The sequence below is a fragment of the Bos indicus genome, chromosome 5 (assembly GCF_029378745.1).
Source record: "Bos indicus isolate NIAB-ARS_2022 breed Sahiwal x Tharparkar chromosome 5, NIAB-ARS_B.indTharparkar_mat_pri_1.0, whole genome shotgun sequence".
NCBI classification, from domain to species: Eukaryota; Metazoa; Chordata; class Mammalia; order Artiodactyla; family Bovidae; genus Bos; species Bos indicus.
The window spans coordinates 13,826,410-13,838,507 of NC_091764.1; positions in this window are offsets into that span (position 1 = coordinate 13,826,410).

The window sequence follows — 12,098 nt, forward strand, 5'->3', positions numbered from 1 at the left end:
CTCTATGGACTGTAGCCCACCAGGCTCTTTTGTTCACGGAATTCTCCAGGCAAGAATACTGGAGGGCATAATCATTCCCTTCTCCAGGATACTTCCCAACCAGGGATCAAAACCTAGGTCTGCTGCAGCATTGCAGGGAGATTCTTTATCATCTGAGCCATCAGAAAAGCTTTCTCTCAATTTGTAGCTTGTTTTTAAATCCTCTTAAGAGGATCTTTTGTAAAGTTTATTTTTAATTTTGATAAGATCCAATGTATTAAATTTGGAGTTCTTTCAATTAAACACTATCATCTGATTGTGGTAGACAAACAACATCTGATAATATTTAGGGGGAAATACCTTGATAACATTTCAATCTTTGATTTACATTAATTTCTTGCAAAGATATTTTCAACTAAAACATGAAAGTGTCACTCAGGGGTGGGTGATCATCCCACCCCCTGGGTGGTAATAATCCTGGTGATTATTAATGTTGGCAATATAGTACGAATAAAAACAAAATAGCAGTTGATCATCTAGCAGTTTTTCTATTAATAAAAGGTTGGAACTGGCAGTTAATTCATGAAACTTTGAATCCCCTGAATGGAATTGATATTTGGAAGGTATTTCAGTTTGATCTCAAGTTAACTTGGATTCAAAAAGATGTATCAATTTGTCTGTACCCCAAACCCATTTTAAGTCAGAATCTCAGACTAAAGAACAGATTTCCAATCATGCAATCAGTTGTTACCTCTTGTAGTTATTCTGGGAAATATTTATTTTCTATATTTAATGTGTATTTCTTAGTTTGATAATATATTTCAATAAAATTTTTTAAAATATTAATTAGTTCAGGAAATATAAATATAGTAAATGCCAGTTTATAGAATCATGTTAATGATTATCTTATAATTTAAAAGAGCAGTTCCCAACTTTTTTGGAACCAGGGACCAATTTTGCAGAAGACAGTTTTTTTCCCACAGACCAGCGGGCAGGGGATGGTTTTGGGATGATCAAGTTCATTACATTTATTGTGCACTTTATTTCTAACCTAATGCCACTGCTGCTTTGACAGGAGGTATCGGTCCATGTCCTGAAGTCTGAGGAACCCTGATTTAAAATGTTTCTAATACTAAAAAAAAAAAAAAATTAGTGAAACTCTTTTATTTACTTAAGTATATTAAGTCTAGATGACATAACCTAAATAATTGTATAAGTTTCAGTTGTATAATAGGTTGATTTGATAGGTTTATATATTGCAATATGATTATCAATATTGTGTAACTAACATCTCTGTTATGTCACATAATTTTTTGTGGTAAGGACAATTAGAATCTAGTCTTTCAGTTGCTTTAGGTTTATAATACAGCATTATTGACTATAAATCTCTATTTTGTTTTTGAAGTCTTTTCTTAATTTCAAAGTTATTTTAATGCAAATATCAATCTTTTAACCTGGCATCAAGATTGCCAGGAGAAATATCAATAACCTCAGATATGCAGATGACACCACCCTTATGGCAGAAAGTGAAGAGGGACTCAAAAGCCTCTCAAAGAAACTGAAAAGGAGAGTGAAAAAGTTGACTTAAAGATCAATATTCAGAAAACTAAGATCATGGCATCTGGCCCCATCATTTCATGGCAAATGAAGTGGGCAACAGTGGAAACAGTGTCAGACTTTATTTTTGGGGGCTCCCAAATCACTGCAGATGGTGATTGCAGCCATGAAATTAAAAGACACTTACTCCTTGGAAGGAAAGTTATGACCAACCTAGAAAGCATTCAGCAGAGACATTACTTTGCCAAAAAAGATCCATCTAATCAAGGCTATGGTTTTTCCAGTGGCCATGTATGGATGTGAGAGTTGGACTGTGATGAAAGCAGAACACAGAAGAATTGATGCTTTTGAACTGTGGTGTTGGAGAAGACTCTTGAGAGTCGCTTGGACTGCAAGGCGATCCAATCAGTCCATTCTAAAGGAGATCAGTCCTGGGTGTTCATTGGAAGGACTGATGCTGAGGCTGAAACTCCAATACTTTGGCCACGTCATGTGAAGAGTTGACTCATTGGAAAAGACTCTGATTCTGGGAGAGATTGGGGTCAGGAGGAGAAGGGGGTGACAGAGGATGAGATGGCTGGATGGCATAACCGACTCGATGGACATGAGTTTGAGTGAACTCTGGGAGTTGGTGATGGACAGGGAGGCCTGGCGTACTGTGATTCATGGGGTCACAAAGAGTCGGACATGACTGAGTGATTGAACTGAACTGAACTGAACCGTTTTAAGTGAAATTAGAAATTTGGGCTAAGATTCTGTTTTTAATCAAGTGTAATTTTTTCTTTTTGTATTGAATGTTATTTGTGTATTTCATGAGTAATGGAATGGCTGTGAAATAAATCTAAATTCCTGTATCTTTATTGTATAATAGGGACTGGATTATTAGGATAGTTATGTGGTAATATTTTTAGGGAATAACAGTTCTTTATGCTACTAAAATTAATTTTCCTACATTTAATAAGTAAAACTATGTGTGTAAAGGGATGGAGGTCTCGCATACAATGCAACTCAAACTGGAAGGACAGACAATAAGTGGAGAGTAGTATAGCACTCAAATTTGAGCTTTAGCAGCTTGTAATTCCAACTATTTGGGTGATTCTTCTGGCAATCTATTTCTGTTTAATAAATTAACCCAACATAAAGGCAATGGCAACGCACTCCAGTACTCTTGCCTGGAAAATCCCTTGGACAGAGGAGCCTGGTAGGCGGCAGTCCATGGGGTCGCTAAGAGTCGGACACGACTGAGTGACTACTTCACTTTCACTTTTCACTTTCATGCGTTGGTGAAGGAAATGGCAACCCACTCCAGTGTTCTTGCCTGGAGAATGCCAGGGACGGGGGAACCCGGTGGGCTGCCGTCTATGGGGTCGCACAGAGTCATCGACTTAGCAGCAGCAGCAGTGGCTTTAAACAACATTCATTTATTATTCTGTGTCACAGGAATTCAGGCATGGTTTGGATGGACAATTCTGCTTCGTATGATGTCAACTGGGGTCACTTGGTGGTAATATACTGACAGCTGACCTGATGTGGAGGATTCTAGATGGTTAAAATCAAACACTTAGGGCTTTGGCAGGAGTGACTGGAAACTGGGGTCAGCTAGGCTCCTCCATTTTTACATGGAATATATTGAAAATCACTGCCTGTATTTTCAAGGTCTCCAAAGTCTTCCCTATATTAGAGAAGTTGAACTTCTTAAATGGCAGCTTACAGTGTCCAGCAAACAATACAGTGCTGTTATTACTTTTAAAGTGTAGGTCTGGAACTGGTACAATGTCTTATCCATCTCAAGTTATTAAGGAAGTAACAGTAAAAGCCTTGGTCTTTAAAGTAGAGTGCTGCATCAGTGTGTTTTGATATATTGCAAACCAGTTGCTTAAACAATTTTTTGTTCATAATCACTCATCTTTGGGGTACCTGAATGTCTGCTGATCTGGGCTAGGCTAAGTACAGGCAACTCAGCTTGAACATCTCTGCTCCAGCTCTCATCTTCCTCCTTGGGTTGCGGGTTAGCCAGTCATGGTTCAGAGACAGAGTTGAAGCGGTGTCAGAGTAGAGAGCAAACTCCCTTCTCTTGAATTATATATACAGAAGTGTTTATTGTGGCTAAAATTCAATATATTAGTTTTTTATAGTTTAAATTAAAAATTTTTAGTTTCAATTTAACAGTGGGTTGACTTTTAAAAACACTTTATTTTTAGAGCAGTTTGGATTGACATTTAATTATGAAAACAATGCATATTTATATTACAAACATCTCAAACTCTTGAAAATATTGAAAAGGGAATTTAAAAAATACACATAATTAAACCACTTTGTTTCTTTTTAAATGAACCAAACATTTCATATAAGTTAAAATGTCTCATTAGTCAAAGAAAGTTCAGCACAGGGAGATTCATTTATCAGTAGACTAGGGGCTTAAAACTTCTAAAGAGGAAAACATAAAAATTAAGTTTCATTGTTCTCAAGTATAGGCTTAAGCTTCAGCCAGCTTATGGGGCAGGTGGAAGGTATTAAGATGAAATTAGAAACAAAGGATTATAAAGGCAACTTACTAGTTTTATTGTTTCTGATCCCACATTTACAGAAGATTACATTTCATAAAAGACTGAACTGCCTTTTATGGTGGGAATGTTTTAACATTTATTTGTAAGGCTTGTAAGGATTTATAAACATTATGCTTTAATTGTTGTTGTAAGACTGGTGTATTATGGCTGCTACTTTCCTCTGTTTTAGTTCAATAAATCTCCACGTTCATATCCCCCAGACTAGCCATTTTGAATTACAGGCGAGAATCTTCTTTCTGACCTTGTGGAGAAAGGAGCAACAAAGGCATGGGACGTATTCAATAATTAATGTTTTCTGATATTCAATATATATATTGCTGCTGCTGCTCTTTAGTTGCTAAGTCATGTCCAACTCTTTGTGACCTCTTTGTAGCCCACCAGGCTCTTCTGTCCATGGTATTTCCCAGGCAAGAATACTGCAGTGGGTTGTCGTTTTCTTCTCCAGGGCATCTTCCCCACCCAGAGGCTGAACCCACCTCTACTGCATTGGCAGGGGGATTCTTTACTACTGAGCCACCTGGGAAGCCCAAATATGTATTATAGGTTTTAAAAAAAACTTTAAATTGTGAATATTGATCAACTGTGGAAAGTGAGGATCTACCATTTTAAGCTTTTATTCTTAGGGATTTGTAATTTTTTTAGCATTCTTTTAAATATTTAATAGTGATTTTTTGCATTATTATCTCATATGTACTAACTTATTCATTAACACACTGACAATAAATGTAAAAAAATTGATGAATTAAAATATTAACATATTACTGTGTCAAACAAAGCTGAATTTGTAATATCTCAATGATTTTAAGTTAGAACATGGGATATAATCCACATGTTGACTGTATGCAGTTTATTAATGAATAGTTCTTCTATGAACTGTATGCAGTTTATTAATGAATAGTTCTTCTATGACTCTCCCTCAAAACCATCCAAACTCTCCTACTTTTTTTGTGAAATATATTTAACCCATTTCAATAGAAGAAAATAGGAAGTAGTTTGAGTATGGTACTTGGGGTTTAATACTATGTTAAAAATGATTTAAAAAGATAGTTTAGATGATACAAATGAAAACACATTGTGAAATGGACAGTCTCCTTTAGGAGCACTGCAAAACAAGGTGGGAGGTAGCAAGATCTTACAAGAGTAAAGAACAGGGTAGAGAAAAACAGAAGATATTTAATTGGCTATTGCCACATAGTCAACTTTGTTTGGGGAAAGAAAGCCCCGAGTTGGCCTGGCATTTAGGAATTCATTAACTGGATATACTGTGTTTCTGAAGTGAAATGAAAGTAGCTCAGTTGTGTCTGACTCTTTGTGACCCCTTGGACTATATAACCCATGGAATTCTCCAGGCCAGAATACTGGAGTGAGTAGCCTTTCCCTTCTCCAGGGAATCTTCCCAACCCAGGGACCAAACCCAGGTCTCCCACATTGCAGGCAGTTTCTTTGCCAACTGAGCTGCAAGGGAAGCCCACTGTGTTTCTGGTCAAGCAGAACATCTACAGGGACACACCAATTATCTAAGTTTTGGTTTGCTGACATAGGACCCAGGCAAGAGTGGCTCCATCTTAGGCACAGAAAATTTTTCCAGCTGCTATCATGGGGTATATCATAAGTTGATAACAACTGACCACGCACTGGATTTTGTTCAATCTAAACATATTTATTAATCACCTGCTATGTGCCTCATGCATAATGAAAAAACGTACAATCACAAGGCAATACAGTATTTTGGTACTAAAGAAAATAGCCAGTCATATAAAAGAAAAATTAAGCTAAAATTGAAAGCTGATGATTTAGCTGAAGAGAAAAGCTATTCTCTGGCTATATGCATGCAGACAGAATCTCTTGGGTAGCACTGTGGGGCTTGGTCAGAAAGGCACCTTTACAAAGCTAGCATCAGTAACTATGGATAGACTGTATTGGTTCATAGAAATAATTTTCAAGCATAGTCCATCCAGCACAATAGTAAAATGAATGATTTTACTACCTGAATTCATTAGAGATCACTGAGAGAGTGTGGTTTTTACACTGCTGTCTGTTGTATATGCTCAGTCCCTCAGTTTTTTCTGACTCTTTGTGACTCAGTGGACTATAGCCCACCAGCCTCCTCTGTCCATGAAATTGACACTGATGCATTCTGTAAAATAGGAGCTTTTGGAAATTGAGGATTTTGTCTAGATGATTCCTTCCCTCCCTTTTAGCTTCAAAATAGCTTTTTTCATTCTAGAAAATATGTTGTCTTTGCTTCTAAAAATTTTTACTTATAATTTTTTGTAACTATCTCTAAGAAGAAAAGAAAACTGACTTACATAGAAAGTTAATTTATTTTTAACATGAAAATAGCTTTGAAGTCATGTATTTTATTAAACCCTGTCCCCCAAAAAAACATGTTGCTAAGAGAAGTTTTACACTTTCTCACAATTATTTTATTGTTTTGCCAGACTAGAGAAGATTAGATGTGTTCATGCCTACAGCTTTAGATGGAATTTCCTTAATTTATTTGAATCTCTTGAAACTTCTTTTGTAAATGATAATCCAACTGCAGTTAACAAAACAATCTTAGATGATCTAAGAGCATGTGGTTTAAAGTAGTGAGAAAAAGTCTTCTAGTACATTACTGCACATGATATTCAGGTTTGAGCTAGTACAAAGACCTCCAAACAGAATGAAGCATAAATCAGCGCAAGCTGTGGAAACAATAGCTTTCCAAATATTCAGTGTCGACATAGCTCCACAACACGAAAACATAACGGAGTCTGAATCAGACCACACTCAGGATTTCAAAGGAAAATATACAGTGCTGCACAGCACAGATGCCACCTTCCTCCTTCTGGTGTACACACATCTGTTGCAGTTTGAGACAGGTCTATTTGGCTCAGAGGGGAGGCAGGGATGACACTTCCATTAACTGTTTTATTTCAGTGAAGCTGGAGCTTGAGATTTTAGGAGGATTTCTAGAGTACCATTTGCTGAGACTCCTTTCTTATTTTAGGCTTGCCACTCTCTTCTGATGTTTCCATGGGGCGAGTGTAAAAGATATAGCAGCTTAGACTTTCTTTTCATAATCATTAGTTGCAACAATACCTACAGTACATAGACAAAAATGTTTTTTTTTTTTTTCTTTTAAAAGACATTATATAGTAAACAACATATTTGTATTTGTAACTCAAGAGAACTGAAGAATGATCTGGATGTAGTAAATTCACTGCTGCCCCCTAAGCCCCACCCATAAAAAGACAAAGAGTCAAGCATGTCCCTATCCTCCTCCTTTTCCTCCAATGTGCTGATGGTGAGGAATAATTATTGTCTAGCATATAAGGGTTGAGGCTTCCCTGGTGGCTCAGTTGGTAAAGAATCTGCCTGCAATGCAGGAGACCTGGCTTCCATCCCTAGGTCGGGAAGATCCCCTGGAGAAGGGAATGGAAACCCCTCCAGTATTCTTGCCTGGAGAATTCCATGGACAGAGGAGCCTGGTGGGCTACAGTCCATGCGGTCACAATGAGTCAGACACGACTGAGTGACTAAAACACAGACACACACACACACATGCACACAGAGGATATAAGGGTTAGGGAATTCTACAGATTTTCATCATGGCATTTTATACATTATTACAAGCTAACTGAAGTATTTTTTACCAAAAGTAATCTGAGACTTTCAAAGTTTACAATGTAATCAGATGATCTATTAAGGCCACAGTCTTTGCAGAAGAGTGTAGTCATGAGGCAGGACAGGGGATGTGGGTGTGATCAATCTAACTTTTGCTGCTAAGAGAGCGTCATGAACCTGTATATAGATTGTTAACTTTCAACAGTTGATTTTAATTACATGTGTGTTTCAGGAATTTGATTTTAAATATACCTCTTGTAATTCCTGCTTGTTTAATTGCTTTTGTTTTTGTTTGTTTTTAAATTTTATTTTATTTTTAAACTTTACATAATTTATTAGTTTTGCCAAATATCAAAATGAATCCGCCACAGGTATACATGTGTTCCCCATCCTGAACCCTCCTCCCTCCTCCCTCCCCATACCATCCCTTTGGGTCGTCCCAGTGCACTAGTCCCAAGCATCCAGTATCGTGCATCGAACCTGGACTGGCATCTCATTTCATACATGATATTTTACATGTTTCAATGCCATTCTCCCAAATCTTCCCACCCTCTCCCTCTCCCACAGAGTCCATAAGACTGTTCTATACATCAGTGTCTCTTTTGCTGTCTCGTACACAGCGTTAACAGTATTCTTCACAGAGCTGGAACAAATAATTTCACAATTTGTATGGAAATACAAAAAACCTCAAATAGCCAAAGCAATCCTGAGAAAGAAGAATGGAACTGGAGGAATCAACCTACCTGACTTCAGGCTCTACTACAAAGCCACAGTTATCAAGACAGTATGGTACTGGCACAAAGACAGAAATATAGATCAATGGAACAAAATAGAAAGCCCAGAGATAAATCCACGCACATATGGACACCTTATCTTTGACAAAGGAGGCAAGAATATACAATGGATTAAAGACAATCTCTTTAACAAGTGGTGCTGGGAAATCTGGTCAACCACCTGTAAAAGAATGAAACTAGAACACTTTCTAACACCATACACAAAAATAAACTCAAAATGGATTAAAGATCTCAATGTAAGACCAGAAACTATAAAACTCCTAGAGGAGAACATAGGCAAAACACTCTCCGACATACATCACAGCAGGATCCTCTATGGCCCACCTCCCAGAATATTGGAAATAAAAGCAAAAATAAACAAATGGGACCTAATTAACTTTAAAAGCTTCTGCACATCAAAGGAAACTATTAGCAAGGTGAAAAGACAGCCTTCAGAATGGGAGAAAATAATAGCAAATGAAGCAACTGACAAACAACTAAATCTCAAAAATATACAAGCAACTCCTACAGCTCAAGTCCAGAAAAATAAATGACCCAATCAAAAAATGGGCCAAAGAACTAAATAGACATTTCTCCAAAGAAGACATACAGATGGCTAACAAACACATGAAAAGATGCTCAACATCACTCATTATCAGAGAAATGCAAATCAAGACCACTATGAGGTACCATTTCACACCAGTCAGAATGGCTGTGATCCAAAAGTCTACAAATAATAAATGCTGGAGAGGGTGTGGAGAAAAGGGAACCCTCTTACACTGTTGGTGGGAATGCAAGCTAGTACAGCCACTATGGAGAACAGTGTGGAGATTTCTTAAAAAACTGGAAATAGAACTGCCTTATGATCCAGGAATCCCACTGCTGGGCATACACACTGAGGAAACCAGAAGGGAAAGAGACACGTGTACCCCAATGTTCATCACAGCACTGTTTATAATAGCCAGGACATGGAAGCAACCTAGATGTCCATCAGCAGATGAATGGATAAGGAAGCTGTGGTACATATACACAATGGAGTATTACTCAGCCATTAAAAAGAATACATTTGAATCAGTTCTAATGAGGTGGATGAAACTGGAGCCTATTATACAGAGTGAAGTAAGCCAGAAGGAAAAATACCAATACAGTATACTAATGCATATATATGGAATTTAGAAAGATGGTAACAATAACCCTGTTTAATTGCTTTTGCATGCAAGGTACTGTGTGTCTGTCTATGTTGAGAGGAAAAAGACCAAGAGAAATGTGGCTCAGACTCAGTGTCCCCCTAAAGATTAGTCATGAGTGGTCCAACAGAAGGAGGGATTTGAGTTCTAAAAGTTCTGAAATTTTTCTCAAGTGTGTGTGTGTATACATATAAGACTATATGCTAAGTTGTTTCAGTTGTGTCCGACTCTGTGCGACCCCAGAGACAGCAGCCCACGAGACTCCCCCTCCCCATCCTTGGGATTCTCCAGGCAAGAACACTGGAGTGTGTTGCCATCTCCCTCTCCAATGCAGGAAAGTGAAAAGTGAAAGTGAAGTCACTCAGTCCTGTCCGACTCTTCGAGACCCCATGGATTGCAGCCTACCAGGCTCCTCCATCCATGGGATTTTCCAGGCTAGAGTACTGGAGTGGGGTGCCATCGCCTTCTCCATAAGACTATATAAACATATATATATATATATATATATATATATATATATATAATAACTGACACCTATAGTACATTTAATAACTGACACCTATAGGACTGTGAAGAAGGCTGAGTGCCGAAGAACTGATGCTTTTGAACTGTGGTGTTGGAGAAGACTCTTGAGAGTCCCTTGGACTGCAAGGAGATCCAACCAGTCCATTCTGAAGGGGATCAGCCCTGAGATTTCTCTGGAAGGAATGATGCTAAAGCTGAAACTCCAGTACTTTGGCCACCTGATGCAAAGAGTTGACTCATTGGAAAAGACTCTGATGCTGGGAGGGATTGGGGGCAAGAGGAGAAGGGGACGACAGAGGATGAGATAACTGGATGGCATCACTGACTCGATGGACGTGAGTTTGAGTGAACTCTGGGAGTTGGTGATGGACAGGGAGGCTTGGCCTGCTGTGATTCATGGGGTCACAAAGAGTCGGGCACGACTGAGCAACTGATCTGATCTGATAGTACATTCATCATGTGCCAGGAACCATGCTAAGACTGATATACATATATCTTGGTTTAGTGTTGAACAAGCTCTAGGAAATAGATACCACAAAAATCCCAGGTAAGAGATGAATAAATCAAGGCACAGATAGTTGGCCCAATATTACACGTGCCTTGGAATTGTAATTAGGAATTAGACGATAATTAACTCTCTCTTTTTTTTAATCTTTAAAAAATCATTGCTTTTTAAACCCGCAGTCATGGTAAGCCATTCAGAAGCACTTATAATTTGCTTTAACTGCTTTTAATGTTGTTAAAAGATAGTATGTTTTAATAACTTACACTTTCATAGTATCTAGTACTCTGGGCTGTAGGTGACAAAAATCTCTGGGAAATATATGAGGTTTTAATTTTATTATATTTGTTTATTAATAGATTGATAAATAGTATTCATTATATTAATTATACTTTATACTAATAAGTATAATTAATAAATAGTATTATTGTATTATAGTGACCCAGAGTTTCATCTCATGAAACTCAATGTCACAGAAATAGACTTGGAGCAAAGTCTGAAGCACAGAGCTTTGTATAGAGAGGGAAAGATAAAAATAATTCATAGCAGAGATTTGAAAAGAATATTTGCTGGCAAATTATATTTTCTTACTACGATGAGATGAGATATGAATTCTTTCTCACCTTGAGTTTTTTTTTTTAATTTTAATATATAGCAATAGCCTTTTAGAAAAGAGAATTATAATTATTAAAATGAACAACTTAAACAATTGACAGTAAATTGGTAAAATATATGATAAATCTAAGGAAATCTCCACAAATGTAGCATGTAAAATATTAAAAATATTTAAGATTAAGGTGGAAACTCATATAAATTATGTTTAACCTATTTATATTTCAGTTCAGTTCAGTTTTAAAAATAATGACAGAAGATAAGAGAATCTAGATGATGATGTACGGAGGGATTATATGTGAGAGATTTGTGAGCTAAGCAGCCAATTCTTCAAGGAAGACCTCAGAGAAGAGAAAATCTCCCAAGATTTATCCTGAAAAGAGAGCAAGACTTTTACAGAAGTCCTGATGCAGCACGGACCTGGAAATTGTCACTGCAAAACTTTTTGTCTCCCATATCAAAATATCACATATGATTCAATCCAGAACAACTGAAAGAGACAGAAGCCTCATGGAGAGCAAGTGTTATGGAAGAGGAAATAAAGAGGCAACATCTGTGGATATAAGCAGCAGATGAAGTGGAAACAAAAGTCACATCAAATCCTTTTCATTTTTAATTTCTTCCTTTTTCACTCATTTTTTTTTTCAACAAGTGTTTACTGAGTACATACTATGTGCCAGACCCTATTCTAGGTGCTAAGCATACAGCAAAGAACAGATCTAAATTTTTTGGCCTTAATGGAACTTACCTTCTTGGGGTAGGGCTGGCCATCAACAGTTAAGTAAAT